Source organism: Dipodomys ordii, unplaced genomic scaffold (genome assembly GCF_000151885.1).
Source record: "Dipodomys ordii isolate 6190 unplaced genomic scaffold, Dord_2.0 Scaffold6, whole genome shotgun sequence".
Classification (NCBI taxonomy): domain Eukaryota; kingdom Metazoa; phylum Chordata; class Mammalia; order Rodentia; family Heteromyidae; genus Dipodomys; species Dipodomys ordii.
This window is the reverse complement of record NW_012267222.1, coordinates 10,674,544-10,680,636: the sequence shown is the minus strand read 5'-3', so window position 1 is coordinate 10,680,636 and position 6,093 is coordinate 10,674,544.

The following is a 6,093-nucleotide window of genomic DNA, read 5'->3' as shown; positions in this document are numbered from 1 at the left end:
TCCTCTTTTTAAAGCCTCCCAGCTTCAAGGCAAGGGACCAGGGGTTTCTTTGTCTCTTCAACAGGTGTGAAAACTGATACTCAGGGAGGGGTGGTCAGACTTAACAGCTGCCCTCCACTCCCAAGCCATCTCCTTGACAAAGACTTAGAATGCAGAAATAAAGCCCCTAGACCTGGAAAAGTTTGCCCTGGGAGAGGGACAAAGATGTTTGGTCACTGGGCATAAGGGACCCTGAGCAGATTCTAGAGGGACTTGTTTAAGATCCAGCTTGGTGTAGCCTTGACAGAAGTTTAACCAATGCCATTCGTGGTCAGTGAGCTACAAAGTCGGAAACTATGTCCTCATGCAACTGGAGAAGGAAGTAGAGAAACTGAGTCAGGATCCCAGTCTCAGCCCAGGCCAACATGGCCAAAGGAGAAGGGGCAACGCCGTGATTGATAGGTCTCCAGGGACAACCTCCAACATGGAAGGTCCTTGTGTCTGTGTCCAAGGCTACTTTCCCACCGGATTTGTCTCTAGGGATTGACCTCCTTCATCGAGAAGCAGATCAAACTGCATCTAGAACCACCACCTAAACACACCTTTTGGTCTTACTGAGAGGGGGCCAGGAAAATGGGGAGGCTGAGGAAATGACCTGAAGAAGAAAATGCTATCTCCACTCTGAAATCGTACCATGAGCAATGAGCTGTGATCCTCAGAGCTCAGCTACCTGAGTAGCTAGAATGACAGGCATGAGCCCCTGGCGCCTGACACCTCTAGCTTCTTAAGTACATCTCTCCCCCTTTCTGCATAGTTCCAAGAGGGATAGAGTAGGGATTGTGTGGTCAAGGGACAAATGAGGCGGCCTGGACTGAGCACTCTGTCCCACCCACAGGCTGCTATGCCTGAGATGCCTTCCCAGCAGTGAGAAAATCTAGTCATCAGCTCCTGGGGAAGTACTTCACAGCGTGAGTCACTTCCTCCAGCAAAGTAAGGTGTCCAGACACATTCTCAGAGGCCAAGCCCTGAAACTACTCAGGAGACAGATCTGAGGATGGAGATTTGAAGCCAGCCAGGACAGGAAAGCCTGTAAGCTTAAGTAGTAGTGCTAGCCTTAAGTGGTAGAGGGCTAGCCTTGAGTAGAAAAAGCTAAGGGACAGTGCCCAGGCTCTGAGCTAATGCCCCAGAACTCACACACACACACACACACACACACACACACACACACTTATATATATATGTATATATCGGGACTGGGAAGGTGGCTCAGTGGTAGAGCGCTTGCCTTGCATGCATGAGGCACCACATAAGCAAAAAGAAAAAAACCGGAAGTGGCGCTGTGGCTCAAGTGGTAGAGCACTAGCCTTGAGCTGAAGAGCTGAAGGACAGTGCCCAGGCCCAGAGTTCAGGCCCCACGACCGGACCCCCCCCAAAAATAAAAAAAATATATATATACACACAATATGTATATATACACAATTATATGTATATATAATTGTGTGTGTGTGTGTGTGTGTATATATATAATTGTGTGTGTGTGTGTGTTGTTTTTTGTCAGTAGTGGGGCTTGAACTCTGGGCCTGAGCACTGTCCATCAGCTCTTCAGCTCAAGGTTAGCACTCTACCACATGAGCCACAGCCCCACTTCCAGCTTTCTGGTGGTTTATTGGAAATAAGAGTCTCACAGCTTTTCCTGTCTGGGCTGGTTTTGAACCATGATCTTCATATCTTAGCCTCCTGAGTAGCTAGGAAGGATTACAGGCGTGAGCCACCAGCACCAGGCTACATATATATACATATACAAAATTTATAGGAGGCCAAGCTATGCCACAGGTGAGCGGAGGCCATCTATACAGGAAGATCCACCTTCTACCTTCAGGCCAGTGAGCCAACATGGGTCACAGTGGTCAATGTGTGAAGGCAGGACAGGAAATGTGGAGCAAGCAAATATTGGGCACCTGCAGTATGCGAAGACTTTTACTTAGCAAATCCTCACTGCCACCCTAAAAACTCTAGCCTCCACTTTGACAGCTCCACAAAATTAAGGAAGATACTAGTTGATTCTCTGCATTGGAATCCACAGACCACTAAGGTGAACCAGATCTGGGGGTATTCTGGAAGAAAGCTTTATTCTCAGTGGTGGAAGATAGTCATTGTCCTATTCAGAGATCTTTTCTTCCCATTGGAGAAGATCCAAGAAACCTGCCAGGCTGAGTACAGAACTCTAATTGGCCCATTTAGGTCAGATCTATATCCCTCATCCAATCCGAAAAGACAGACTGAGGAGATAGACTTAGGGCCACTGTGTCATTATAATGGAAGTCCCCTCCCACTCAGCATATAGAAAGGAGACAGTTACTAGCAAGATGGGGAAACTGTACTGGGAAAAGTTAGCACAGCTCACCACAGGGAACAGGCTCAGGATGGTTGAGCAACTTGCTCAAGGTCACCAGAGAGTAAAAGAGGAAGCCCAGATACAAAGCCTCACTCAGCTTGTTTTTGTTTTTGTTTTTATTTTTTTCCTTCAAACTCAAGTCCTTTCCAAGAATTCCCCTTCCTCCAAGCTCAAAAGTGAGAAACGTTGGTTAACTACTTGTGAATTCACAAGTTAATTACCATTCAGACACTACAGGTCAGCAGAATATGACAACCTACTGAGTACTTGCCATTGCTCTAAACACAGGGTTGCCTGACCATCCAGACAGGAAACGCCACCCGCTGAGGTTCCCGTGAGTTCCCTGAGCTACTAGAAATCCCCTCCTTTGCTGGGTCTCCAGATGGCGAAACAAGGAAAGAACTTGGGTTGGGGGGGGAGGGGAAGTGTGATCTGTCACAAACATTGTCTTCTTTGATGAACACATACTATTCTCTGAGCACTGCAGAAATGGCACAAGTCTTACTTTCTCCATGTCCACACCTTTTGTCACAGAAGTTGGCAAAGTTCCATCTCTCTGATGCTGGGCTTAGTCATGTGACTTGCTTTGACCAATAGGCTGTTGGCAAATGCTAGCCTGCTCTAGTTTGAATGTTGGATGTCCCCCACAAAGGTCGGAGTGCTAAATGGCTTGAAAGGGTGGGTGGGGATAGAACACTGAGGAAATGGGGGAGGGCCTTTGGTCTTAGGGGTGTGCTCTTGTAGAGCATTATGGAGCCCTGATCGTTTCCTTTTTGCTCCTTATTGGCTCATGAGGTGGGACATGCTCCAGTCATGATGTGCTTACCCTGGTCAGAGGTCCAAAACAATGGCCACCTGATCTTGGACTGGAACCCCTAAAACCATAAGGAAAAATCAACCTTAATTTGTTTTTTTTGGGGGGGGTCGGTCGTGGGGCTTGGGCTCTGTCCCCTGCGCTCTTCAGCTCTAGGCCAGTGCTCTACCACTTGAGCCACAGTGTCACTTCTGGTTTCCTAGTGGTTTATTGCAGATAAGAGTCTCATGGATGGGCTGAGAAGGTGGCTCAGTGGTAGAGCGCTTGCCTTGCATGCCTGAGGCTCTGGGTTCGATTCCTCAGCACCACATAAGCAAAAAGAAAAAAGCCGGAAGTGGCACTGTGGCTCAAGTGGTAGAGCGCTAGCCTTGAGCTAAAGAGCTGAGGGACAGTGCCCAGGCCCAGAGTTCAGGCCCCACGACCGGACCCCAAAAAAAAAAAAAAAAAGAGTCTCATGGACTTTCCTGCCCAGGCTGGCTTTGAACCACGATCCTCAGATCTCAGCCTCCTGAGTAGCTAGGATTACAGGCGTGAGCCACCAGCGCCCGGCTAACCTTATCTTTTTATAAGTTAATTGCCTTGAGTATTTCGTCATAGCGACAGAGAGCTGATTAATATGCCATCCAGGATGGGGCTTAAATGTGCTTTGTGATGTTTGCCCTCTCATGCCTCTATCACTCATGAGAACACACTCTTCTATAGGATGAACACAGTCAGAGGCCCTAGTCTTTCCAGTCAAGGATAAACCAGATTAACCAACAACCACACAACCTCCAGACACATGGGCAAGTCCAACCTAGACCAGCAGAGCTCCCTAGACAACCACCAGATGTATTAGCCTTAAATGTTTATTGTAGCAGCTTTAGACTCATGTGATTATTTGTATGTACCATTACTATGGAGGCATATGTCTGGTCTAACCTCAACAATGGAGTCATATAAATAACTCAAGATGACCTGCTGTAGTCCACTAAAGACAGCAAATGCTTCTTCCTGCCACAGAGGCCTGACCATGATGATGATTCCATTAGACATCCTCTCCTGAACCTTTTTTTTTTTTTTTGTCAGTCATAGAGCTTGGACTCTGGGCCTGGGCACTGACCCTGAGCTCCTCAGCTAGCGCAATACAACTTGAGCCACAGCACCACTTCTGGCTTTTTCTGCTTCTGTGGTGCTGAAGAATCGAACCTAGGGCCTCATGCATGCAAGGCAAGCACTCTACCACTGAGCCACCTTCCCAGCCCCTTCGTCTTTCTTTTCATCCTTATTTTCTTTTTTCTTCTGGGAGTGCTAAGGTTTGAGCTCAGGGCCTTGTATTCCCTAGTCAGGCTCTCTACTGTTTGAGCCATTTTTTGGCGGGGGGGGGGGTCCATCATGGGGCTTGAACTCTGGGCACTGTCCCTCAGCTCTTCAGCTCAAGGCTAGTGCTCTACCACTTGAGCCACAGTGCCACTTCCAATTTTCTGAGTGGTTTATTGGAGATAAAAGTCTCCCAGACTTGGGCTGGGATGTAGCTCAGTGGCAAAGCTCTTGCCTAGCAAGTGCAACGTCCTGGGTTCGATCCCCAGTACCAAAAAAGAAAAGACAAAAAAAATACAGTTAAAAAAAAAGTCTCCCAGACTTTCCTGCTCTGGCTGGCTTTGAACTGTGTTCCTCAGATCTCAGCCTCCTGAGTAGCTAGGATTACAGGTGTGAGCCACTGGCACCTGGCTTGAGCCATTCTTTTGAGCCCTTTTTTACTTTAATTATTTTTCAAATAGAATTTGCAGTTTTCTCTAGGCTGGCCTGAGCTGCAGTCTTCCTATTTATGCTTCCTATGTGGCTGGTATGACAGATGTGAACCATCATACCCAGCTAGGGGTGGAGATGAGGTCTTGCAAACTTTCTGTTTGAGCCATGATCCTTCCAATTTCAGCTTCTCCAAGTTGCTGGGATTACAAGTATGAGCCTGGCTCTATCTCCACACTGCTCTCATTCCTCAAACATTCCCTAAGCCCTGGCCCTATCTTTCAAAAACAAACAAGCAAACTCTCTTTGGCTTAAAATAGGCAAAGGTGATATAGTTGCTTGAAGCCAAGCATCCTGCCACTCCACCATACAGACCCCCAGTTCAAGTTTCAGGCCCACTGCTGAGCAGCTGATCATGAGCCAGAGACCTGATTGACAAATGAACCGCAAAGCGTTCTTTAGCCCTAGTATCATCCTTGCAAGGGGGCAGGTAGCTCTTCTTCTTTTCATTGAGGCAGCAAGGGTTTGCCAGGTCAGCCTTGCTTGGTTCATAGATTGCTCCCATCTGAGTCTTTGAATCCTAAGGCAGAGTCTCAAAGTCATAGAGGTGACTGGCGTGGCCTCGGAGGGAACAGTGGCAGTGGCAGTACCTGCGCCAGTGACATTATCCTCGCCAGCTTGGCTCTGTTTACACCTGTTTTCCATTGTAGTCAATTTCAAGCACATGGCCCAAAGCTCGAACTGGAATTCTAAGACCAGTACTACCATTCTTCGAGGGTCCTAGGGAGATGGCGGCCCCCTCCTGGGGTAGGGGAACTGAGCACTCCAGGATGGAGGCAGTGCTGGTCCCTGCCACCGCCACAGGACCCTAATCTTACCCACTTCTAGTTAAATGCTCACATCCCGCTCCCCATTATGACTGAACTCCACACCTGAACTGCACAGCTTTTACAAACCCTGAACCCAGACATGTAAATCACAGCAAAAGATCACAAAATTCACAAACAAACAAGACAATATGCTGCCCTCAAAAACCACCAACAGCCAAGCTCTGCTGACCCATACTTGTAATCCTACCTACTCCGGAGACTGAGCTATGAGACTGAGCTATGAGGATCGCCGTTCCAAGCCAGCCTGAGCAGGAACGTCTGTGAGACTTTTTTTTTTTTCAGTCTTT